The sequence below is a fragment of the Phascolarctos cinereus genome, unplaced genomic scaffold (genome assembly GCF_003287225.1).
Source record: "Phascolarctos cinereus isolate Bilbo 61053 unplaced genomic scaffold, phaCin_HiC Scaffold_4;HRSCAF=312, whole genome shotgun sequence".
NCBI classification, from domain to species: Eukaryota; Metazoa; Chordata; class Mammalia; order Diprotodontia; family Phascolarctidae; genus Phascolarctos; species Phascolarctos cinereus.
In genome coordinates, this window is record NW_027555847.1 from 357,496,811 (window position 1) to 357,524,760 (window position 27,950).

At 39.8% G+C, this 27,950-nt stretch overlaps 1 protein-coding gene across 1 annotated transcript in view; it reads left to right on the forward strand.

Moving 5' to 3' along the window:
* The window catches only part of PRLR (prolactin receptor), a 227,347-nt gene that overhangs the window by 129,522 nt on the left and 69,875 nt on the right, over positions 1-27,950 (forward strand). The window contains 1 exon segment of the mRNA XM_078153224.1: positions 7,458-7,522. The gene's annotated coding sequence lies outside the window, so the exon portion shown is untranslated.

Genomic DNA, 27,950 nt, shown 5'->3' on the forward strand with positions numbered 1-27,950 from the left:
TCACCATGAGCATTGATAGACAGAAGCTATGCTTTTTCAAAAGAAAATAGACAAGACCAGTGGTAGGTCCAAGAAAAAGTGTATCTAACTTTTAGAAGATGACCAACTAGATGCAGAAAGGAGATAACTTAACAGAATCTTTAACTTTCAGTTTTTGTCTGTGTTCCATGATTTTTTTACTTCAAATTAGACAAATGTTTATCTATTATAGTTTGCAATCATTTTAAATTAGACTCCTAGCCAGTCACCTATTTTTCTTGGAATATGAGTATTTTGAGCTTGATGTATTAATTAGCCTTGAACCCTGGATACTAAGACCAGGAACTATTCTGTTTTTCCATTTTTACATGTTGAAAGCTATTCTTGGCTTTAGATTACTAAGATCATAATAATCTGCTATTTTAATTAAAACTATGTTATTTTACTTTCTTACAGCATTAGTGACCTCATATGCTTAATCATATGCTTTTATTGAAGCTGTTTTATGAGGATTTGAGGGTCAGGGTTAGGGTAGCTTTAAAGAAAGTACTTGCTACTGCAATCAACTGGGAATTACTTTAAAAAAAACACCTTAAGAATCATGGACAGCTCCTTTCTTAAGAGAAAAGAATTTTCTTCTAAACAAGTGAAGTACTTCCTGTTGCCGTGTCTCCTGACCTTTCTTGTGAAGTGAAGCTGAGTTCATGGCAGCAAAGCCAGCATAATCAAAAAGTATGAGTGTTCAGGCCCATTGGCTAGAACCATCTTGGTACTGTATTTGGCTAATACTGCCAGAGCCAATAGCCATACGCATTCTTCAGTGACCAGTAGGCCCTGGCTGTAGGAATAGACTGGAATGACCTCACCATTTGATCATTCCTGTCTGCTACTAAGCATGGAAAATCCAACCTGGAAAGATTCTCATCTTTTTTATGTGATCAGGAATACATTTACTTTCCATATATTCCAAGTGTTCTCAGGCAAATGTGGAGATGGGCTATGGCTTGTGGAAGAGACCAAGGGTCATATGATGAGATGCATTAGAAACCCTTTTCCCATCTGGAGGAATACAAACAAGATCCCTGCTCCAGTTATGGAGAGTACTTTTCGGGCAGCTGATTTGAGCCAAAAGAATTCTGAGGAGCTGGGAATTATGAGAACTGGGCTCTACTCTGGTTCTGCCAGTGCCCTGTCACCCTGAAAATGCCCTACCAGCCCCTCCCTAATAGTGAGAGAACCAAGGAGTTCTGGAATGATAACGGCTAGAAGGAACTATAGAGACCATTTTATAGCTAAGAAAACTAAAGACAAAAGACATAAAATGACATGCTGACTTACCTTATAGCGAGTTATAGGAGCAGTAGAGACAGCTAAGTAGTACAGTGGACAGAACTCTGGTACTGGAGTCAGGAAGACCTGAAATCGGACTGGCCCCAGACACTTACAAGCTGAGCTGTGTGACTCTGGGCAAGTCATTTGCCTCAGTTTTCTCAACTCTAAAATGGTATTAATAATTCCCAGGGTTATTGTAAGGATCAAATAAGATAATATTTGAAAAGCAATTAGTACCATACTCGGCATATAGTAGGTGCTTTATAAATGCTTATTCCCTACTCCCCCCTTATATAATAAACATAAAATTGTGCTTTGAAAAGCAAAAGCCCCCATCCAAATGCAAGGTCAACAGTTGCTCTTAATCAACCAGCTAATTCAAATACTGTATCATGTAGTGGAAGGGACACTCACAACCAGAGTTAGAAGAGACCTATGTTTGAATCCTAACATCAATACAAATTAGCTGTGAAACCAAGGTCAAGTGGCTTAAAATAGAAAATCCTATAACACAGGCATGATAATAGTCCCAGCCTCTCCGGAGTACCGCAAAGACCAAATGAGATAATGCGTGTGAAAATCTTGACGTGCTCTGTAAATGTTGGTTATTATCAGTAACTATCAGTGATTATTGGAGCTTTCAGTCCCCTGATCCAACTCTGGTTTTAACTCTCCCCTCCAAAGAGCATCCCATGCTGTATATTTGTCAAGAATGGGCTATCTGAAATGCCACAGACCCAAGGTCAGATGATGGATGCCACTGAGGACTGGAGGAGTTTGGAGTTGAATATTAATAATAGCATGGGATTCCTAAATTTTCTCAGTAGATTCCTGTAGGAATAAATTAAGTTGGAAGTAGTAGCTTGCCATTTAAATATAAATGCTAACTCTTCTCTGACTTCTCTCCATATCCAGACACTCTAAATAAATCATTTGTATTCTTTCATCTTTACCACCTCAGTCATACAACCACGAAGTGATGGTACTCCTTCCTCTATCATCTCTCCAAGGCTTCATTTTTCCACCCCTTTCCCATGCCCTAAACTATGATCCTTGAAGGCCTAGCTCAAGTTTCGTCTCCTAATCTGGGGTCCACGAATTTGGTCCTGCTTCAGGGCCCTGTACCTGTATAGCTAAAAACTTTCTTTTATTTTTTTTCCCACTTCTTCCATTCCCCAAAGGAGAATCTCAATATCAAATTTGCACCATTCACTCATGGTGTTGAAGCTTTACCACAGTCCACTACTATCCATGCTTATTCCTTCTGCATCCTAGTTCCTTTTCTGTTCCTTGTGTTTTCATCCAGTGAAGTTCCTGTTGACTTCCTTCCACAACTTCCTATTTATTGCCTTCCCCTTGATTAGAAAAATCTTCCTATCTGTTCATGTCCAGCCATCTCTTCCTTCACTTACAACATTAGAAAGGACTTCTTGAGAAAATGGAAAGAAAAGTAGTCATTTGCCGACATTGGCTTCTTGAAGAAATCAATGGCACATGATCTATTCTATACTATCTGATGTTTTGCAGGCCAGTGCCCATCAACTATCAAAATGATCCAATGGTAACTGATCTTAATTGGCAACATAGTAGATGTTTTGTTTTGTTTTGTTTTTTACTTCAAGTTAGACAAATGTTTATCCACTACAATTTATGATCAGTTTTAATTAGACTCCTGGCCAGTCATAACTCAAAGTTTATCTACATTTTCCTATTTTTCTTAGAATATTTTCCAATTCCTGTGTAAGGTCCTTGAAGAGGAGACTATCTCAGTTTTTTACTTCTGTCCCCAACACCTATCAAAGTGCCTGGCACATAACTGGCACATAATAAATGCTCTTAGGCAGTATTCCATTACGCTATAAGGATATACTCACTTTGTAATTCATTTTATTCCAGCCCTTTGATGGAGCTGTGATTCTAGCAAAGTGAATATTCCTTTTGGTGTTTCAGATTGCAACCTCATCCTGGGTAATGTTTGTCTATGTATTCTCATGATATCTTCCAATGTGGGGCTAGCCAACATGCCAGGGACCTTCCTCTATAATTCTTAATGCTGCTCAGTTACCAGCACAGTACATAAAACATTCATCTCTTCTTGATTACTCTCACTACTGATGAGCCTACCCCCTTTTCCCATCACACATTTTTTTTTCGTATCAGCAATATAATGCTTCCTATTTACCCCTACTATATGTCTCTCCAAAGCTCTTGGGGCAACCTACCATTTTGCTTCTTTGGATAGTATATTATGATTTACAGCTTCATAATGTCCCTTAATGAATATTGGCGTTTACAAGAAAGACTTTTATTTCAGAGAAACGGGGTGGGGGAAGGACAGGAATAATCAAAAGCACTAAACATAAAGGAAAAGAATCCTCAAAATAAAAAAAAAAGATTGATATTTACAAAATTCTACAAAAAGTCATTTGGGATGCTACATTATACTTCAAGGATTTGTGATTTCATCTGTATTGGTGTGGGTATTTCCTCCAGCAATGCAGATCTCAGCCTCTCTTGGGTATAGTATTTATCAGCCTGAGGGTGACCAATGATCCTCTCTTCACTAGGCTAGTCCTAAGAGGACAGATACACAGTCCATGAAAGGTCCCCTCCTGGGACAGAAGCCATCCCACCAGCAGCAGGACCTGTCAGAGCTTGTGTTCTACTGCTCACAATCACTTCCTTATGCCAATGAAACATTACAGTAGGATTGGCGATATATGTGATGCTTATATCATGAAGAATGAGTTCTAACTGCTTTCCTTCTTTCATTTTAGTAAATAGAAAATCATCAACTTTCCCATGAATTCAGTTCAACAAGCATTTTCCCCAAATCTAATTTTGTTACTTTTTTCTAATTAACAAGCATTCATTTTTTTCTCCCTCCCACCCCACTAAACAATTGAAAGAAAAGAAAAGAAAAACAAAAATGTGTAGTCAAAACAAATTCCCTCATTGGCTGTGTCCCAAAATGTATATCTCATTCTGTATTTTGAGTCCGTCACCTCTCTGTCAGGAAGTGAGTAACAAGCTTCAATTTCAGGCCTCTGTAATCATGGCTCATCATTGCAGTAAACGGAGTTCTAAAGTTTTTCAAAGTGGTTTTTCTTTATAATGTTGTTGTCATTGTATAAATTCTTCTCCTGTTTCCATTCGCTTCAGTCTGCATCAGTTCATAGAGGTCTTTCAAGTTTCCTTTGAAACTGTACGTGTTGTTTCTTATGGTATAGTAATATTCATATGATTTGTTTAGACATTCCCTAGTAGAGTGGCATTCCCTTTGGTTTTTGCTACTACAAAAAAAAAAGGCTGCTGTAAATATTGTTGTGCATTTGAGTCGTTTCCTTCTTTCTTTGATCTCTTTGGACTATAGGTCTAGTGATAGTATTGCTGAGTCAAAGAGTTTGCATGGTTTAGTGACTTTGGGGACTTAGTTCCAAACTGTTTCCAGAATGGCTTGACTAATCCACAGTTCTACCAACAGGACCTTATCCCAATCTTAATTCTGCCATATGAGTAAGCCACATCATGGTCCTGTCTTCACCATGTGCAGTTGGATGAGAGGATCTCTAGGATCCTTTCTAGCTCTAAATCTATAATTTGGTGTTTTTCCTCTTCCTACCCTGCCAAATACTTTGGTTTAAACACACACACACACACACACACAGGCATACACACACATACATATATGGAGGCATCTCCTCTATGCCTTCATTGTTGTATAGAGCAGTGGTGTCAAACTCAAATAGAAATGGTAGCAACTAAACTATAAATAAGGATCCCTGCTGCCACATATTGACTTAGAAGACCACAGATTAGCATTATCTACATTCTGTTGTATTTTTGTTTATTTTGTTGGATATATTCCAATTATTTTTTTTTAATTTACTTTTATTAAATTTGGATCATTTTAATCTAGTTCAGGCTCCACTCCAGAGTGTTGTGGGCTAGGGTCAGGCAGAGTATTTGTCACCTCTGGTATAGAGGATACAAAAGAAACACCCTCTTTGCCCTCAATTTAAAAATCTGTTGGAGAGATCAAGAGAAAGCTAGTGTATAATCAAGTGTCAAACTTTTTTCTTAATAAGTGCATGGGAGCCCAGCTTAAACATAGAGTTAAAATAATCCTAGTTAATGAATTTGCTAAAGGAACACTTGTCATGTTTAAGGACTCTTGGTTTAAAAGAGCTATATGTTAATTCCAAATGAATATTTAAGAACAACCATGTATAGCTACAGTACTCTGGTGCTGACTTTTCAAATAAGCAGTTTTAGACACATTTAAATGCCGACTGAAAAAAAATGATATTTTTAGGTACAAGTATATTTTCATGCTTGCTGGTGTCATGGCTACAATATTGAACTTTGATTCAGAAGAGACCTTAGTCTGAATCTCAGTTCTGACACTTTCAATTCGATTCAACAACTATTATTAGGTGCCTATTATGTGCCAGCACTATGCTAACAATAGAAGCAAAAATCAAACAATCCCTGCCATCGAGGAGTTTGCATTGGAAATAACGCGCACTCAGATAAACATAAACTATATACAAAGGAAGTTGGGGGACCTAGTGGAAGGATAGGGAAAGACCTAGATAGGAGGTGGCACTAAAAAGCTGAGCCTGGAAAGAAGCTGGGGCGGGGGGGGTCTAAGAGCCAGAGGTAAGGAGGGCCTTGAGCGTCAAATCTATACACAGGCAAGGAAGGAGAAAATGAGTGGGGAATTGTAAGTAGGTTGGTTTGTCAGGACCACTGAGTGTATGGAAAGGAATAATACGCAATAAGCTTGTAATTGTAGGTCAGATCCAAATCATGAAGCGCTTGAGTATCAAACAGAAGAATTTGTGTTTTGTCCTAGAAGGAAGCAGGAGTTTCTAGAGCAGGAGAGTGTCGTGGGCAGACTTTCACTTTAGAAATATCACTTTGGCAGCTGAGGATGAATTGGAAAGAGGAAAGACAAAGCAGAGAGCCCAGTTAGATGGCTCTTACAATTAATAGTCTAGCCAAAAGTCAGTAAGGGTCTGAATCAGAGTAGTACCCATGCATGTAGAAAGAAGAGGGTAGAGAGATTCAGGAGAGAGGCTGTAAACAAGTAGGTAAGTACATAGCAACTGAAGGGATGTAGGGGCTGATTGAGAAAGAAGGGAGGAGGATGACTCCTGGGTGATTATCCTGGGTGATTAAGTAATAGTGGTAGTGTCCTCTACCAAAATAGGGAAGTTAGAAAGAGAGGTGATCATTTGACCCATTGCAAGGTCTTTATCCTTTCTGAGACACTTTTTACTCACCCATAAAATGGAAGCAAAATTGCTTGTGCTATGTAATAGCCATAATAATAATTAATAACTGCTGTTGCTATAGCATTGCAAATACACTATCTAATTTGGGCTTTATGATGTTGTGAGAGAGCAGCCTCATACTTTATGAACCTTAAATCATTACATACATTTGAATTGTTGCTATCATTATTATCTTATAGTTCTTCAAATAGGTGAAAGATAAATATGCATTTGGGAGTAAAAATATTATTGCAGATATTGGGCACTCTCTGAGACCATGAAAAATGATAAGCTCAAAGAAAGCAGTGAATAGATAACTATTGAATGAATGAAAAGATTAAACCTTCCTGAGAGGAGGAGGCTGAGAGCAGCTGAAATAACACAATACTGGGCACTCTCGAAGGTCAGCTCCAGATTACAGCCAGTTCCTCCCCAACCATATTTACAACTTGGAAAATGTTTTGCCAAGAAGGACCTGCAATAACACAGTAGCATCAAAGCAGAAGTCTCCTGTAAAATGGCATGCCCTTTGGGCTGCTTTGGACCCAAAGGTAATCTGGTCAATTAATTTTATTAAAGACCCCCAACACCAAATTTCTTTCAAACTTATTCAGCAAGAAGAGTATTATTAAATCTCTGAACCTGATCTCTTTTCAACAAGCATCTATTAAGTGCTTCCTGTGTGCCAGGCAGTGTGTTAAGAACTGAAGACACAAAGAGTTCTCACGCCCCTTTCATGAGTGAGAGAGCTGTCAAAACCATGATGGCGACTACCTTACTCCACAATGCTGCAGAGACCAACCCATATGAAAGCTCTTGATAAAAATGCTTTCTATCTGTGCTAAAATGAGCCCTTTCTTCTTACAGCTAACCAACTGATCTCCTATTCATGGAGGACAAGACCAAGGATGCTACACAAGCCAACCCAGAAGGTAAGGTGTATGCTCTTCTTCTTCCCTACCCACTTCTGTCATTAGATCATGCATTCCTTTCCATCCCATCCTTGTCCATCTGCCTGATAGACCACCCTTCTATCCAGGCTAGCCACTGGCAATATCACAAGTACTGATGTTTACCTGGAGTCCCAAATATATCCTCTACTGCTCTTCTTGGAATTCCCCCAGTGTGTTCACCATCTTCATAGCCTGTTTCACTTCAGAAAGTCTGACCTGTGTACCCCTTCTCTGGCCTTCATAATGTCCTTCTACCCCTCTCTTGGGCACCTTCCAATAAATCCCTGCTATTGTTCCCTGTGATGCCCCTTTGTCTCCCACTTCAATTCATGGAATGATAGAAACACAGACTCTCAGGGTAGGAAGGGGCTCAGAGGCCATCCCATCCAACCCATACTGAGCAGCAACCCCTCTAAGACACACTCAAGTGGTCATTCAGTTCAACAAACATTTAAGTTTTTTAACTTTAATTTTATTTTTTCCGTAAGTGAAAATCTCTTTTCTCTCCACCTCCTCCCCCACCCCAATTGAAACAAACAAAAACAAAACCTTGTAACAAATACGCATACTCAAACAAAGCAAATTCCCGCACAGTCCATGTCCAAATAGTAAATGTCTCAGTTGACAGCATGAGTGTCTGATCCATAGCATAATTCATCATCAGACTTCTGGAATTGTGCTTGGTCATTGTGTCAATCAGAGTTCTTTCAAAGATTTTTTTAACAAACATCGGTTAAGGCTCTCCTATTTGTAAGACACTCTGCTGAGCACTGGGGACAGAGAGAGACAGAGACAGAGAGAGACAAAGAGTAGGAGAGACAGACAGAAAGAGAGACAGAGACAGAAAGTGAGAGACAGAGACACAGATTGGCCTTGCCTCGAAGGAACTTACGTTCCTGGGATAGAGGAGTCTAAAGGGAGGAAGGTGAGGTGCTGATACTGTGTATAATGCAAATGTATAATACAAAGAAGGGAATAGCAGGTACAGGGGAGAGGTCCAAAGCAGATGCTCTAGGAAAATTTGAGAAAAAAATCACCATAACCTGTCTTCTTCCTCTCAACCAGATAAGGAAGCCTAAACTTAAAACTGTGGTCTTTGGCCCCACTATGAAATCTAGGTACTTTATCCCCTTCTTTAAAAAAAAAATTCTTTTAGTCATAAATTTTCAAGAAACACCACTATTTAAATGTACAAAGAACGAAAAAGCAAATTGCATATGAAAATATGAACTTCCATTATGTGTCCCCTTCTTCATCTGGTGTCAGCCCTAACCCTTCTATCACTTCCAACAGTCATCTGACCAGGACTACTTAATAACTGCAACTCCTTGTTTCCTATGGCTATGAACTCCATTTAATTTAATTCAATTCAACAATCATTTTTTAAAGAGCCATCTTTGCATCAGGCACTGTGCTAACGATACAGAGACAAAAATGAAATAGCCCCTGCTCTCAAGTAGCTTACATTGTACTGGGGGAGGAGAGGGGACATGCACACATACATGTAAATACAAAATAAATTCAAATAACAAAGTAATTTCACAAGGCTCTCACAAATGGAAGAATCCAGCAAGGCCTCTTGTACGAGGTAGCACTTCAGCTGAGCCTTGAAGAGAACGAGAGGTTCTAAGGACTGAAGTGAAAAGAGAAAATTTTCAGGGATCCAATCTGGATTCCGTCTCTAGCTGGACCCCAAACTCTCTCAGTTAATTTCTTTCTCCCACCTCCCAAAAAAAATCCCACTGCTTCGTAAGATAGATGTGTTGATATACATGCTTCTCTATACCCATCCCGTAGGAGGTAAGTCATAAGTGTTATTCTCATTTTACAGGTAGGGAAACTGAGGCCCATAGCTTGTCCCTCTGTTATCCAATAAAATGAAATTTGTAACTTTAAATCATGGAGTAATATCTATAATCATAAAGCCACACTCTCATTTGGAAATCATGAAAAGTTTTAGAGAAATAAAACAGATCAAGGAGTCAAAGTTAAGGAAAGGTCCAGCCAAAATAAATTCCAAGGTTTCTTGAAGCCCTTTAAGTCTTTGCAGGGATCCATGGATGCTATCTAAATGATCTCTGGTGGTGATTTACCATGTGAACATTCAGAATCAAAGCCTGAATAACCTTCCTGGGTATTGGTCCTTAAGTTATCTTGAAGCTAAGTATTTATTTGAAATCACTAAATCTCAGTGGACCAAGATGGGCAAAAATTTAACTAAAGATTAGCAAGGATGTTACATCCTGTCTGAGATATAGGATGAGATGCTCAGGATCAAGATGGGCATGGAAGAGGAAACAGCACTCTCCTGGAGGACAGTGTCTGCATCCTGAAATGGTAATAATGGAACTGATGAATTAGACGTTACTTCTGCCTTTTACTCCCTTTCTGTATTTCTCCATCTTATTGCTCAATGCCCAGCATTGATTGAAGGAAAAGTGAAAATGAGAGAGCAGAATAATGATGAAAGCTGTAATGTGCCATCTCTGGTGTGCCAGCCTTTACACATTGGGTATGTTCCTAAAAGGTGGTATGAAAAGTGGAATCCTATTTTCAAAGGATTTGATACTAAAAGCCCCAAGGAAACTCAAAAGCCATCTGATCCAAGCAATATTCCCTGCTGTAACATCCCCAAGAAATAGTCATCAAGTCTCAGCTTGAAGAGAATGAGAATAAATCAACAGAAACAACTACACACAATCAAGTTTTACACAAGATATATTGGAAATAATTCAACAGAAGGAAGGCACTAGAATTAAGAGGGATTGAGCAAGTCTTCCTATAGAAGGTGGAGTTTTAGCTTGAACTTGAAGGAAGCCAGGAGGCCGGGGTAAGGAGAGAGAGCATGCCAGGCATGGGGAACAGCCAGGTAAAATGCTCTGCACCAGGAGATGAGTGTCTTGTTCAAGCAACAGCAAAGAGGTCATTGTCAGTGATTTACAGAGTATGGGGCACATTGCGGCTTATCTATTTCTTTGCTAAAAGCAGGTTCCTAGGCTAGTAAATACTACTCCAGAGGCTTTGGGTTTGAAAAGGAGAGAGCGTAAAGTAAAATTAGCAGCCCCGTCACTTGGAACATTGTCTCTCAGCACAGCCTAGGACAACTTTTAGCTTTGGGGGCTGCCATAGCATTCAGCTAACTCCTATCCATCTGGTATTTCATTAACCACCCCAGATACTTTTCAGCCACACCTCATTCATCCCCTATTTTAAGATGGATTTTTTAAAATTTTGGTACAGGATTTTAGAGAGATCAGATCCAAAAAGAAGATAGAATAATAGGCCAAGTTTGGTAGGATTATATTTAATAATAAATTTTATTTGATTTAAAACATGTCATCCATAATACGACCTCCACAATGATATCAAATACCTTTTCCAATGCTTCATCATGGTGTAAAAGTGACTTGGATTCAATTTAATCAGCAAATATTTATTAATCATCTTCCATGTCCCTGGCACTGTATGAGACACTAGGAATACAAAGAAGGTAAATAGATACTTCCTGCCCTGGAGAGCTCACAATCTAATGAAGGAGACAAGATGCAAAAAACTGTGTATAAACAACATGTGTGTACACACACAAACAAAAACACACATATACAGAAGAAATTAGAGTAAGAAGAGACTAGATGTAAGGAAACAAACTGAGACTATTAAGCCTAGTCAAGGCCAGGGATGATAAAGTGGCAGCTGTGTAGAGTAGAGAAAAATAAATAAACTCAAGAGATATGAAGGCAAACTTGGTTAAAAAGTTCAATATAGCATGTGAGGGAGAGAGAGAAGTTAATAATGACTCCCAGGCTGCCAATGTGGGTGAGTGGAAAGATGTTGACGACCTCAGCCCAAATATGTAAGATTGAAGGAGGGACAAGTTTCAATCAGGAAAATAATGAATATCATTTGGAATTTGAGTTTGAGATGCCTATGGGACATCCAAGAGGAGGCATTCAGCTTGTAGTTGATGCTACAAAACTGGAATTCTGAAGAAAGATTAGGGCTGAATACATAGATTTGGGAGTCAACTGCATAGAGATAATACTGGAACTCATGGGAACTAAGGAGTTCCTCAAGGCAGAGAGTGTACAAACAAGATTCCCCATGAGAGAGTCCTGGAGACTGCCCGTGTTAAGGCAATAGGAGGCAGATTACAAGCAGGGGTGTGCTGTAATTTACTGTACCAGCTCTAGAGAGTTGGTTGTCAAATTTTTATTGTGAACATTTACACCTGAGAAATGGACAAATGCTGCAAATCAGAGCCTGACTTATTGTTCTGCTGATTGTCTAGACTTAAGAAAGTGATGGAAAAAATGTCAGTAACACAGATTAAACTTAAAACTGTATCATGATCGTGAACCAAAAAAAAAATAAGATTGAAAAGGAGTGTTCAGACTTTAAGGAGAACCAGAAGAGAGCAGCAGCATGGAAACTGAGGGAGGAAAGAGTGTCCAGGAGGTAGAGATGGTCAGCAGTATCTAAATCTACCAAGAGATCAAGAAGGATGAAGTCTGAGTGAAGCCCATGATATTTAGCTATTGTGAGATTGTTGTTGTCCATTCTACATTCTCAAAAAGGACCGATGACATCAGGAGGGTGATATTTTGACTCTGCAGGCAGAGCTGTTCAAAGTCATCAGCCTCACTCTCTGCATAGGTCAAGATGACTGGTGATGACCCTGGATGCAGTGGGATACTGCCTTAGAGACAGAGCAGTTTAAGTGAAAGGGTGAGGTTAATTACAAGACATGTGAGTGAGATGTGAGATTAAAGAGCGTACAGTGTAGAAGGCTAAATATGGGGTGACAACTTGAGGGGATAGAAGGGATGGAAGGGGTTTTTTGGCGTTGTGTTTTGGTCTGGATTTTTTGTTTTTGTTCTTTTAATTGAGAGAAGCTGATCACATTTGGAGGCATAAGGAATAGAACCAGGAATAGAAACTGAAGATGAAGATTGGCTAGGTTGCACAGTGGTTGGAGCGCCAGGCCTGGAGTCAAGAAGATCTGAGCTCAAATCCAGCCTCAGACACTTACTAGTTATGTGATTCTGGGAAAGTCACTTAACCCTGTTTGCCTCAGTTTCCTCTTCTGTAAAATGAGCTAGAGAAGGAAATGGCAAACCACTCCAGTATCTCTACTAAGAAAACCCCAAATGGGGTCACAAAGATTCAGGCATGAAGGAAATGACTGAACAAAATGAGGATGAAAGAGGAAAAGAAAGGGACGGAGGTATGGGCAAACTCCTGAAGAAGAAAGTAGAAGATTAGATCAAGGACACATGAAAGGAAGTTGGCCTTGTCAAGGAGAAGGGCCACTTCTTTCTCAGAAGACAGAGGTTTTTGAAAGCTTTGAGAATGGAGCTGGGAAGGCTTAACGTATGGAAGCCACAGATTCTAATTCTGTCATTGGGAGACAAGCTTATGTAAATTTTGAGAGGCTCATCACCAGGCTGGCCAAAGAAGGATGATTTTGTTTGGCCACAACAACCCTCTAAGTTTACTGAGTCACAGAGTGGTGGTAAATTGTGTGAAGGGAGGGAACATCCATGATGAGGAAACCACAGACCTGTGAAAGATTACAATATGGTGGAGCTCACTATATAAAGGCAAATGTTTCTAAAAACAAAGAATCCTCTTGTAATGGGCTCATTGAGTTGTCTTCAAGTGCTCCACCAGTGATATGGCCATTGCCTTAGCTCAGAATCTCTACCTAGTGCCTCATAAAGGTTTCAAGAAAGTAGGACGGGAAGTGCAGATTGGTACAGTGTGAGGAAACCAATGGTGAAAACAAAGCACGTGGCCTCACATCCCACCTCTGCCACTGACAACCTGTGTGACCTTGGATGAATCATTTAACTTTCATGGGCCTCACTTTCGTTATCTGTAAAATAAGGAGATAGGACCCAGGGACTTATTCAGGCAGTTAACAAGTATTTCTTAAGCACCTGCTTTGTCCTAGGCTACATGCTAAGCACTGGATATACAGAGAATGGCAAAAGATGGTCTCAAGGAGCTCACATTCTAATGGGGAAGACAGTGTGCAAACAATTATGCAGTTATGTACAAACAAGATTATGTACAAATTATGTTCAAACATATACAGAATAATGAAGAGAATCAACAGAGGGAAGGCACTAGCATTAAGGATTGAGAAAGGTGAAATTTAGCTGGGACTTGAAGAGGATTAGGGAGGCCACAAGACAGACATGAGGATGGAGAGAATTATTTAAATCCCTCCTACCTCTACATTATGGTCTTCTGAGTGTCTGAAAAGGTCCAGGTTTGAGACTGAATGCCCTGTAATGGATACCATCCATCACATGACATTGGCATCAGCTCACCCATTTCCTGGTCAGCCTGGAGGCCCTTTCCTTCTGCCCTAAGGCTGCTTGGGTTGGCTCTCACTCCTTTCCCTCACCCCCAAGGCTAAGCTTCACTTTTCAGGGGTGATTCTAGTGCCAGTGATGGTTGGTGAAACTCAGGCAGTTGAACTTAGCTATATGGCCTTCCAAGAGAAACAGAAATCCAACTGCATCCCAGGGTCAAACAAAAGTTTGAGGAGGAAGGGGTTGGGGGGCGAGGGCTGAGGAATCAACCATATAAAATCACCTTTAAAATGTCAATGTAAGAGGCATGTTGGAAAGGAATTAAAAGAAAATGAAAGGGAAAAAAAAAGCATAAGACATGGCCAGGACCCAGTCCTAAGTGGTACATACAGTTATCTTAAGTCTTTTGATGACTAATTTCCTGGTCCTGAGGGCTAACTCTGCCAAACAATCCAATGATAATAATAGACCTATAGTCACAGGATAATAGCAGCAAAAATAATGAAATGAAGATGTAGCAGAGGTACAGGAATAACTGGCATGCATGCCCACGGGCAGAACCCTAAGGCCCCCTCATATAGTGTTGCCTACTTCTGACAATTCCTCACCTTTTTCTACTCATCCAAATATTCTCATGTCCCCATAACTCCTCTCATTTCTACATCTTGAAAGGTTTAGGTTTCTCCTGGTGTGACAGTCCGGCTCTGTCTCTTATTACTTATGTGACCTTGTACTCTCTGGGTCTAAGTTTACTCATCTGTAAAATGAGTGAATTGGACTAGAATGATGATTTTTAAGGCCCCTTCTATGTCCATACTTTATGACATCATGACTTCTCCACCTTCCATGCCATAACATCATAGGTTGAGAGCTGGAAGTGACCTTAAGTTCAAACCTAGGTTTTACAAATGAGGACACTCAGACTTAGAAAAAGTTAGTAACGTCTAAGGTTGCAGAGTTAATAACTGGAAAAGCTAAGAACTAAACTCAGATCATATGACTCTCCTTTGGAGTTCTTTACCTAGGGTCCTGAACTTTTAAAACTATTTTAATATCTGCATTTCAATAGAATTTGGTTTCCTTTATAATCCTGTGCATTTTATTTTATAAACTTGAAAGTATTATTCTGAGAAGGGGTCTGACAAAGAGTTCTATGACCAAAAGAAAGGTCAAGAACCTCTACTCTAGGTCTGTTATTCTTTCTACTATATCCCATGGAGTGAAAGCCCTTTGATGAACAGAGACTATTTCATTTTTGGCTTTGTATGTTCACTCCCCAACAAGTTGCCTGGCATATAACAGGTGCTATTTAATAAATATTTGTTGGTCGATTGATTGATCGAGACATCACACTGCCTTTTGAGTCAAATAGCAGAAGGATGTTTTCAGGGCAGAAAGGGAGCATTCTGGGCTTTGGGAGATATTCTTTGCATGTATAATTTTGGGTCTCCTGCTATTCAGGGCTCCTAATGGAAGGTGAGATTTTTCCAAGGGACTGAGTAAAAATCAGTACTCTGACAGCAGTTGCCTGCTAGCTGAGAGCAGGGATGTTACATGGGAAATTATGTAATGAACCACAGGCTATGTGAATTTGGGTAGAGATAGAGAGAGGGGATGGAATTCTAGAGCATAGAATACTGCCCAAGCTGAGGATACCTGGGTGGGTTGCTGGAGGAAGAGATCCCTGAGCATGGGGAAGGCTGCTTGGTGACCCAGCACCAGAAGGGAAGGGAAGAGGGTGCCAAAACTAGCTTTCCTGCTGTGTCTCACATATGATACTCTTGTCTTCTGTCTTCATGCCTTTGCATTGGCTTTCCCTATTCCCCATGGCTGGCATGCTCTCCCTCCTGAGATCTAGATCTTACACTCTCTTATTTCCTTCAGTTCTCAGTTAAGCACTACCTTTTTACCTGAAGCTTTTCCTGGTGTACACTTCCCTCCCAGGTCCTTTGTGCTCTCCTCCCAAAATGACCTTCTTTTAATTTTGTATATATTCAGTACATATTGTCTTCCATGATGGTCCTTAAGGGCAGAGCCTCTTTCATTGTTGTGCTTGTATCTCCAGCACTTAGTATAATATAAGAATATAATAGCATACTAATATAATAGTATAATACATTATGATATATAGTGGTATAATAATAGTCAATACTTAATAAATGTTTGTTGATTTTTTTGATTAAAGAAAAACTTCACCTACTCTTCAACTTTGCCTAGAGCTAGCTCTTTAAAGTATAGAAATTTTAGTCACCGATGTCTCAATCAGACCAACTTTATATCCAACCTGGTACCTTAGACTGGCACTGAGACCTCAAAAGATTAATGCCATAGGCATATTTCCTCCATAAAACAGGAACTGCACAGCATAAGCTAGAGAGAGGGAACTATTGTGCATAAAGTCCCAATACAGAAGGTCTCCAAAGCACTCCTCAAACATAAGAATGACTGTTGTTGTTCTCTGTGGCAGTTGGATGACATTTGTTTTACTTGGCCCCAGGGAGCAGAACCAGGACTGATGGGTGGGAGGTACTGAAAGGCAGATTTTGGCTCACTCTAAGGAAAAAACTGCCTAACAATCAAGGCTGTCCCAAAGTGGAATGGGCCACCTCAGGGAGTAGTAAATCCCCTGTCATTAAAAGTTTTCAAGCATAGGCTGAATGACCACTTATCAAAAATGCCATAGGTAGGGATTCTGGCTCAGGTATGGAATGAGCAAATTAATTTCTGAGTTCTTTCTTCTCACTCTGAGATGGAATGACTTCTCACTGAAGCAAAACCTTCATTATGGTGGCCCAGGGCAGGTGTTTGTTAGCTATGTGGTATTCAAAAGGGACCACTTAGAATAAGGTGATCAAAGCTACAACTCTCTAAAACCATAGGGAATTTTGTGATGGGCAGTCATTCCATTTGGAATTGGGCCTGCGTCCAGGGTTTTTATTTTGGGGGGGGGGTTTTGGGAGGGGGTTGTTTTGTTTTTTTAAAGACTGAAAAGCTTCAAACAGTGACAGGATTGAAAAGAAATACAACCAGTAAGGAGATTGGTATCTATAAGTCCTTCAGTCCTACAGTCACGTCCGTTGAGACCACACAGGGACCTGAATTCAGTTTGAGCCCTACTCGGTCCTTCAAGGTAGTGTCTTTCCTTACAAAATGACTCACTGAAGCCTGAGAGGGTGGGAGGCTAGAACCTGGCAGATATTGTTCAGGATATGAATTTTCTCTGAAAATTGCTCTGTCTTCTGAGTATCCTTGTTCTAGCCAAATGCTCATATCCTGAAAATGGGGGAGAAAGGCAAGGAAGCTCATAACAGCGTTTACATGGAAACCTGTTGACTCTGCTCCTCCTGTGGGGTGGCCACTAGGGGTAATCCTCTTCAGCTGCCTCTCCCAACATTGTCTCAGATACAAGTGGATGACCCACAAACATGCAGCTAGCTTTTGTCATTGTTTAGATGATTCAGAAAATTCTCAGCTTGATTAGCCAATTGGGATACCCAACTCATTTTAGGCAAAGTGCCTCCTTCTTGCTTTGACAGTCAATCCAAGCATTTGTGGACTGTTTTTAACTTGAAACTTATATTTGTGGGAGGTACTTAACATACTTGGTTACATATGCAACATACAGAAAATTTCTTTGCTTGCACTTGACATATATCACATATACATGTATGTGTGTATGTATACATATATAACATATGTATATATTATATGAGAGACAGACAGACTCTGATTCAATTTTAGGCTTTCTGATAAGCCCCAATATAAATTACCCAGCTCTACCTCTAACATGAAGCTTTTCCTGATTCTCCAGTTATTAGTGCTTCCTCAGCTTTGGAATCCTACTTTGTATACATTTTGTACAGGCAACATAGCATAACACAGTTGGCCTCAGTCAGAAAGAGCCTGGTCTAGTCCTACTTCAGAAACAAACTTACTATGTGACCTCTCAATATTCTAAGTGATTCTCTAAGACTTTAAATTGCAGAGAAAGTGTTGGCCTGCACTGATAGGGGAAATTGCCTCTTTTGAGACTTCCCTATATGAGTAAAATCACAGGTCCAGGCTGCATATACATATATGCACATCTACATACATAGATGTATACATACATATGTGTGTGTGTATACATACACACATACATAGATGTATACATACATATGTGTGTGTGTATACATACACACACAATCTGGGTTCATTTAGAATATTTATTTATTTTTACTTATCTGGATTTATGTTGCTCCTGCCTCCACCTCCTAATACAATGCAAGTTGCTTTAGGGCAGAGACTATTTTAGTTTTATCTTTGTTTATATAATGCCTGGTACATATTAGGTGCTTAATAAAAGCTTGTTGAATTGAATTAAGACAAACAGATAAAACTATTAGGATTGAGATACAAAGAGCCCGATATACCAGCATTTTTATGATGTTCACTCTTACCTGTCTTTATTGTGGCACCCCAACATTCTTAAGTAAATTTCCACCTTTACCTAGAACCCACATCAGTAGAACACTAAAAGTAATTTATTAGGGAAGAGATACAAGTAGCTGGGAGGTGGGAATGAGGGAAGGCTTGGGGCAGTACGTGGCCGGGTGAGCCAGACTTTGAAGGTGTCAACCACTACTAAGTTTGTTCTTAGAAAGACAAACAAAATCAAGCTGTATATGATGTTTATTTCTGTCAAAGCTTGTGGAGTATGCATATAGAGATACACATGGGAGCTCATTGTGTAAGTGAGTCTAAGGATGGACAAAGAAGATCTTGTATCTTCAGAGCAATTCCCTCTCATCCCTCCCTCCCTTCCTTCCTGGCTCAGGATGCCTATGTCAGCCAAAATTATAGTTAACCATGATATGAGAAAGGAATTTCTTAAGTGAATAGATTATAAATACAAGATAGGAGAATATCAAAGTGTCAGTTGAAATTATGGATCCAGGATGTTTGTGTTTCTTTTACCATTAACACAGCATCATATAACATAAGAAAAGTTTCATTATTCAAGATAGTTTCTGTTCAAGGCACCTTGTCCTTGGTAGTCATAAATAGAAGAATGTTCCTGGTCTGCTTCATCTGGCCCTGAAGCTGCTGATACAGGAAGGGGCACTTTGAGTTCACTCAGAGAGCAAAGCAAAGCAAAGCATGTCTGTTATGCCAGAGCATGCAAAGCATTATGGTAGGTTAAGCTCAGAGTGGGCCAAAATGTCTCTCCTGATGACCAATCTAGGTTTTAGGTCTTTCTCAGATCTTGAGGGTTCAAAAAATGGTTGGGGGTGGGGTTACAAAGGTAAGTAGGGATTTCATCAGGCACAGATGAGAAGGAAGTGCCTTTGCAGTACTGGGAGTAGATGAAATGTTGTGTGGGAAGGACTAGTGCCAGTAAGTCTGACCACGAGAGTCTTACTCTGCTTCTCATGGAGTTTAGGAGCACCTGGGTTCTTTAGAGCAATTGCAGAGCATGTACCCTGTGGCCGTTCCTGAGAAGCTAGGAAGGCTTTGAGTACAAATGGGAATGTGTAGGATGACCCCTGTGGTGATGGCTCCTCCCTCCTAAAAGGGGCTACTATTTGTCTCAATAGAAGAAATATTCAACCTGAAGAAGTCATAGTTCTTTTCCAAGCATTCATCCTAAAGACCCTGACTAGTATATCTTCTATATACTGGGGAGTTTTTCTGTATTAAGGGCTTCTGAGGAGAGAAAGAGGTAGGAAAAAAAAAAAAGAATGGGTTTAAGCCAGTACTTGAAAAAGAGAAGCAATTATCCTCCTAGATAAGTAGGCTGAGATGTTTTTGAATGCAGGGACCAGATCTAAAGAACACACTGTGCTTTAGTGGGAAAGGGAACCGAACTGGGAAGATACAAGATGTGTTTGTACCGAGAAAAAGGCTTGAGGTAAGGAGGTGGAAGGATTTCCGGAAGTCGTGCACTCAACAGCCTATGGTGCAGTGTCTCAGGCTTTCAGTCACCTTATTTCCCCTTGGGGCCATCAGCCCATCCTGGCTGCCTTTGTGTGAATTTCCTTCACCATCCTCACCTTCTCCCACCTCCACACACACACACACACACACACACACACACACACACATCTTATTAAACCCTTTCCTAGTCAGGCAGAGCCAATTCTTCCTTCTCTGAGGATTTTCTTTCCATGAAAAAGAGTCTTTCTGTGAAATTGTTTTCAGCTCGTTGTCACTTACTGAATGTCAAATAATGGGTCACAATCAATATTAGAATTCAAAGGAATGGAGCAACTTCATTATTGTTTTTCCAATATGTTACCAGGCTGTGGAATGTAAAACTGTTGAAATGGTTTAGCTCAATGTTACAGTAGAAAATAAGGCCCCACTACCACCCCACTTTTACTGCCTATCTCACCCTGCCATCCCACTCCCCACACCACGCACACCCAGGCTGATTAGCTCAAGGTCTGTTGATAGCCTCTAAAGGACCTATCTCCCCATGTTTAGGGAAATTTTCAGTTTTCTTCCTAGTGGGAACCATTTCCATATATTTCAGCCTGCAACGTATTAGATTTTGTCTAGACATTGAAAGAAAAAACTGATGTGCTACAGTCAGAAATATTGGAAATTTAGATCTCTATCCAAAAAAGGTAGAGAATGATCAATAAAGTTTTAGTGACCAAACCTTAGAAAGGAAATAAAAAATAAAAAGATAAATTGGGAAGATGGGGGTAAAGGAGCTGCTTTAAATTGTTTTTAGGAGAAGCCCTATCCCCATACCTATACATATTATCTATATATATCAAGTGATTAATAAGATGTGTTTCAACTCTCCCTTATTATTCCCACCAAGTTCAACTTCATTTTAAAAACTAAGCACTTCTTTATGAAGTAATAAACTAAATGGTTCTTTTTGGGGACTGAAGAAGCTAATTCAATGTCATAGACACCTAACTCATTACTAAAATGACCAGCACTAAAGAAAGCTCAGCAAACATTTATCAGGACCTACTATGCAATAAATATAGCTCTAGGTACTAATGTTATAAAAATACACATGAGACAACCTTTGTCTTAAAAGACAGAGGTTAAAAAACCTCTGCTGGACAACAATGAATCATTTGGTAGAGATTAACAGATACCGTTCACAAGCATTTATTAAGCAACTACTATGTGCCAGGAAGGTTCTACTTGGAAAGTTCTGCTTTTCAAAATGTATCACAACCTCTTTCACCCTAAGCAGGAAAGAATCTGGCGGGTAATAAATCTTTTCTAAAGCTTTAGAATTAACCCAGTCCCTCTCCCTACCAATGTTACCCATTCTACATACCTAGTAAGTACTTAATAAATGCTCTTTCATTCATTCATTCATTTCCTTCCTTCCTATTTAGCAAATGTTAAAAAAAATTGTTCAGTATTCCCTAAATTATTTCCTCATCCATCCACTAAATATTTAAATACCTCCTATGTCCAGAGAAAAACCTACATAAGCAACCTCTCAAATAGAGAGAGGGAGAACGACAGACAGAGATGGAGACAGATGGAGGAATGCAATCCAAAAATTCATATGGTGTCAGACACTCCACCACTTAAATATTCATCCCTTCTGCTCTATGGCCAGTGCCAAAGCCTTGGTAATATAAAGGTAGTACCTAGGGTGTACACCCTGTTGACTGACTTTTATTATTCAGAAATTCATGTGATATAGTTCTATCTTTTCATCAGGGCTAATGGGGTGTGTGTGTGTGTGTGTGTGTGTGTGTGTGTGTGTGTGTGTGTGTGTGTGTGTTGGGGAGGATGGATAGTATAGATATTCCAAGACATCAGATAATCCAAAACTATATATATATATATATTTGGTGGTAGGCAAGGGTGGAAATGCAGTTGTTGGGGTTGGTTTTTATCTTTTTTGCCTTGCTTTGTTTTTCTGGGCAAAAACCAGTGATTTACCTTCCTAACCTTCAGTGGGCATCATAATATACAGAGGGCACAGTGACTGTACCTGAAGTTAAAATACATTTCCAACTTGCGGCTCTGTCACTTACAGGCTGGGAGATCTTAGACTAATCACTTCTGAGTCTATTTACCTATACACATAAAAGGGAACTACTAACATCGGCCCTAATTATTTCACTGGTCATTGAGAGAATCAAATGAAATAATATGTATGATAATGCTGTAGAAATTAAGGTAAAACATTAACATGTTACATTTGGGTCAGTAGGAAAATTCTGCATTCTTTAAGCTCTAGGTGAATAGCACAAGGTCCACCAAAACCTGGGATTTTATCTAATTAGCTAGAACACATTCAATTCTATACAACAACTATTTAGTACTATGTGTCAGACATTGTGTTCAGTGCTGGGAGTACAAAGACAAAAACCAAACAGTCCCTTGTCCTCAAGGAGATTACATTCTACTGGGGAATGAACCTACTCTGCCAGTGGACCTTTAAACATGAGACCTAACTCTGGGCAAATGTACGAGTCTTCCCCTTTCTGCCAGTGTCTATTCTCCTTTGTAAAAATGCTGAAATCATATTCCACGCAGCCTGCACATCCTAGATTTCTGATTATGGAACCCACTAGTGAAAAAACTTGGGTGAGCTGAGCTGGATTGGGCTGAGCTGGGCTGGACTGGGCTGGTCTGAGCTGAGTCGTCTGAGACCATGAGACAGCACGCATTGGTTCTGGGTAGCAGTCAGACTGTCGGGAAGTCTGCTGAGGAGTTAAACATTGCCATGGATACACAGAGCAAGGAGTTTTCCAAGAGATGGTCGATTCTTTTTATTATTAAGTTCCATGATCCTCCTTTGTGTCAGTAGTCACAGGGAGAGCTGTCTAGAAAATGCACCATTGGTCAGAATGGCATAATTTTTATTGTAAGAGACTGATTGAAGACCCCTGGCTCCATTAGCCAATTAGTTAGCACCAAACTTGTACAGACTTCTGTGTGTATCACCACTTCTGTGGCTACCTAATACATAAGGAAAGGGTCTCCAGGGACTAAGATGAGAATTCAACCCATGATTTGCTATCTTGAGGGTCCTGGTGTCTCTTCAGGATGATTGGCTTGCAGTTCTATTGGGAGGCAGCATGACATTTAGGCTGGAAAGTTCACCTCCTGCCTCAGACACCTTAATACTTGTGTGACCACAGGCAAAGCGTCAAAGCCTCAGTTTTCTCATCATCTGAAAATGAGGATGACAATGTCTGTAGCACCTACCTCATTGGGTCGTGGTGAGGACCACATAAAATCATACATGTAAAGCATGATATAAACCTCATTATTATTAAATCATTAATTTTAAAGTATTATTGTTAATGAGCACTCAGAAAAGAAAGCAGTGGTTAGAAAAAGACTACATGGCTTCCTCAAGAATAGGGATATACTAGACCAGTTGTTCATTCATTTCATTCCTGTCTGACTCTTCGTGACCCCATTTGGAGTTTTCTTGGCAAAGATATTGAAGAGTTTGCCATTGCCTTCTCCAACTCATCTTACAAGTGAGGAAACTAAGGCAAACAGGGTTAGGTTAAGTGACTTTCCCAGGGTCACACAGTTAGTAAGTGTCTGAGGCCATATTTGAACTCAGGAAGATGAGTCTTTCTGTACTCTATGCACTGTGCTGCCTAGTATATCATGTTAAATACCATAGATGCAGTTTATCTAGATTTTAGCATTTAAGTTTGTCATGTAATTCTTACATAAAAGATGGAGAGATGTAGATGAGATAGTGTCATTGGTGGATTGAGAATGGATTGAATGGCAAGGCCAAAGAAAATAATATCGTGATGTTAATTTGGAAAAAGTCCTGCCATGGAGACCCCCACGGAAATGTGCTTGGCCTTCTGTTTTTATCATTTTTGTCATTTATTTGGATCAAGGCATAGATGGTATCCTTATCCAATGGCAGATGATACAAAGCTGGGAGAGATAAATAACACACTGAATGAGTCAGTCAGTGTTCAAATGTATCCTAACAGGCAAGCACCTTGAAACAGAGCTAATAAAATGAAATTGAATATGGAGAAATATAAAGTTTTGTACTTGGATTAAAAAGATTAGAAGTACAAGATGGTTTTAAGACAGTTCACCTGAAAAATCTCTCTGGAGATTTTAGTGGACTCAAAGCTAACTACAAATCAGCACTGTATTATGTCAGCCAAAAAGGCTAATGCAACTGCATTGAGAGACACTCGGAGTTCAGAATAGAGACCTAGAGAAATGTGTTTTGTTGTAGGCATTGGAATTGCTCTCAGTAAACTGTGGGATGGCCAGAGGAAGGGAACCAGGCTAGTGAAGACCTTCAGGATAATGACATGAGGGTCAGTTGAAGGAGCTGGGGTTGCATTGCCTGAACAGGAGAACTCTTAGGTGGGACATCAACTCTTTTTCACATATTTAAAGAGCTATCTTGTGAAAGAGGGATTAATCTTGTATGATTTAGTCCCACAGACAAAGCCAGGAACAATGTAGGTAGCAGTTGCAAAGGGGCAAATTTTGTCATGGAAAAGTTCCAACAATTAGAACATTTGAAGAGCAGAGTGGACTTCCTAAAGAAGGAGTGGGTGTCCCTCCCTAGCTATCATCAAGTGAAAGCTGAATGACACCTTCAAGCTACACTGTAGAGGGGATTCCTGTTCAGGTACAGAATTAACTAGATAGTGGCTGAGGTCTGCTCAAAATGTTTACAGAAAGTTTTCAAAGTTGGGGCACTGAGAGGAACAAGTTTTGATTGTCCGAAAAATATGCTCTATGTGGAGTATACTATTCCCTGTTGATACCATCACACTCTTCCTAACATTGTGATTTGATTCTGTGAACAACTTAATTTAGGGTCAAGTTTTTAACCCCAAATTAAGGGAATTGTACAGGAAATGATTTTAGGGAAATTTTGACAGTGGAGGAATTATGTTATAAAAGCATCACGGACCAAATAGGCAGTGTGTGGGATATTCCAGTTCCGAATAAATAAATTCAGAGACTGTATATGTAAATCCATAAAACAGTGAGCAGTGTTATAGTGGGAATCTGCAGTACTAACTAGAAGATAGATGTTAGAAACTTCAAAATCAGATTCTCTTTGGTAAACAGAGAAGAACTTTGATAAGAATAATATACTCTGAACTGCCTTACAAAAAACATGCATTCGTTCATTTATGCAATAAATATTGATTGAACACCTGCTCTGTTTAAAGGGGATGCCCCCTATAGCCATGGTTGCTTGCTACTGTGTGTGTGTGTGTGTGTGTGTGTGTGTGTGTGTGTGTGTGTGTGTGAAGTCACCCTTGGAATTGGAACATGATAAGAGTGTTGTCAGTGGCAATAAGCCAATTGTTTGAGGAAGACGACAGCAATCTAATTTAGAGCTTTACTAATGTACTTAGTTAAATACTGTATCTAACATTCCCCGAACCCTGCCCTACACCCTCTTTGCATTTCTAGGTTGTATTTCAGACAGTAATGATTGTCCCTAAAAAGCCATGAATTGCCTCCTAATGGCTCAGTGTTTCCATGGGAAAAAAGTTAGATTTCTATATCAGATTGTGCTCAGTCTTTGGGAAGGAGGGGGAGAAAAATTTAAAACTCAAAAGCTTATGGAGGTGATTGTTGATAAATCAAAATAAATTAGGAAAAGAAAAAAAGAAAAAAACCCACTGGATTTGAAGTCAAAGACTGAATTCAAATCCTGACTTTGCCACTTGGTTACTGTGTAACCTTTGGTCCCTTCATCTTTCTTAGCCTCAGTTTCCACATCTGTAAAGTGAAGGGATTGGACTAGATGTTCTCTGAAAATCCTTTCAGTTCTAAATCTATAATCTTATGATCCTATGATAAAATTGTAGGAGAAGGCAGAACACAGAAAAGGAAAAATATTTCACTAAGTATATTTAACTCCTGTTTGTGAATTGCTTGTTCTGCCTGGTAGATTTTTCCAGATTTGTGTGACTTTCTTGGAACACAGCAGACGTTCAGTCAATGCCACTGCAATAATGCCATTGACTTTGAGTCAATGCCCTTTGCCCTTTCTGGGCTTCCGTGTTCTGATATGTAAATTGAAAAGATTAGAGCAGAGGATCTGTAAGTACCCTTTCCTAGCTCTGTTATGTCATATTCTTAACATTCTAGCGCTCACTGATAACCTGTCTTTCTCCTATCAAAGAGTGTCCTGGGGGTGAAGGGGAAGAGTAGACAGGGGCACGGTCAGCCAATTAAATAATGATTTCATTTCTCTGCCCACCCTCACAATTCTCTAGCAACTGCTCTATACACAGCTGGCAAGCCTATGTGGCTAATACAGAGAAAAAAAAGCCTGAACTTTTTTTAAAATTTGTAATAAAAAAAAAAACAACACTTGCACTTCCCCCAGGGGAGGAGGGAAGGGAGGAGTCTCTCTTGTTTGTATACCCATGAGTCCCTCGAAGCCCCTTTTCTAATGAAACTGGAAAAGTGTGCATATACATTAAAGAGACTGCTTCCAAACAGAGGCTGGATGGGCATTTGTCAGGATGCACCAGGTCAGGGCTAGACCCTATTGTGCCCTGTACTTTTTTGTGCCCTGGACCGTTCTGGCAGGCTAGGGAGGATTGTGGACCCCTTCTGAGAATCATGGTTTAAAATAATTTAAGGAAATGCCAGTTAGAGGTTAATAAAAATAAAGATGATTTTTTTCTCATCCAAATTCACAGACCTTCCCAACCCCCCCAAAAAAAATCTATCCACGGGTCTAGATCCCAGGTTAAGAAACCCTATATTAGAGGACATTCCTGTAGGTGGCCTCTGAGGTACCTTCCAAATCAGAGATTCTATGATTCAGGATAAATATTGTACATTTCTTTCATTGAAGAAAGCTGATCCAGCTCCTCCACTTCTACCTATAAATGGTGATGAATTGGTTGGAGGATCCAGAAATGTAGATTAGACCATCACCTAGCGTGATGATTAGTTATCCCCACTGATTCTTGAAATTTCACTATTAGCAATTTATTCCTTTGTATGAAGTATTATCCTCTCCCCAATCCTCTTTCACAAAGTAGAGATATACCTATAATGGGGCAATCTATTAAGTCACTAATACTGAGCATGAATAAATTTATTGTTTTCCTTCATGACAAAAGAGTTGGGAGCAGCGTGAGAGCCATAACCATAACTTGGGTAAGCCAACAAAGATTTGGACGATGGCACTGATATCAAAAGTCCTTCAGCAGCTAAAAACAATGGACATTAGCAATGAGTTGCTTTTGTTTTAGACTAGACAGTGATTTTATTGATAAAGTGAATTCCTAATGAAGAAACTTGCTCTGACAGTGCAGATCAGTCACTTTGCTATAATTCATAATCGTAGAGATCAGCCAGTATGTATGTTGTTGTTGCTCAGTGGTTTCAGTCATGTTCATCTCTCCATTGGGGGTTTTCTTGGCAGAGACCCTGGAGTGGTTTGCCATTTCCTTCTCCAGCTCATTTTACAGATGAGGAACTGAGACAAACAGGGTGAAGTGACTTGCTCAGGGTCATACAGCTAGTAAGCGTCTGAGGCCAGATTTGAACTCAGGGAGGTGAGTCTTCTTGACTCCAAACCCAGCACTCTATATCCACTGTGCCACCAAATACCCTATGTATGACACAGGACGTAAGCCCAGGACTTCCTGACTCTGAGGACAGCTTTCTATCTACTACTACTATTAGTCTCTAGCACCTAGTGAGCTAGAATAATTAGTTAAAATAGACAGTTATCAGAGAAAAGGCTGGAGTGCGGACCTACCATGCCCCACTGTCCTCTATCTTCCTAGCATTCCTGCCAAAGGATGAGATATTGCCATAACCAGTAAGCCTCCCAGTACTGATCACCATATTGATCCCAGCAGCCTCCTACCAGGGTCCTGCGATCTTAGTCTCCCCCACTTCAGTTGAGAGTCTACTTGCCCCAAATGAGGTTGGTAGTATTCACATTAAGAGTAAAAGAATGCTAATTATGCCTCTGATGAGATCACTGGGTACCTATGAGGAAAGGAATAGATGAAAGAAGACAAAATATATGGGGGGATAGATGAAATAGGGAAAGATTCCAAAGACAAATTTCATAGTTGTGCCCAGGTCAAACTTTGCACAGAGCTCAGACATGCAAC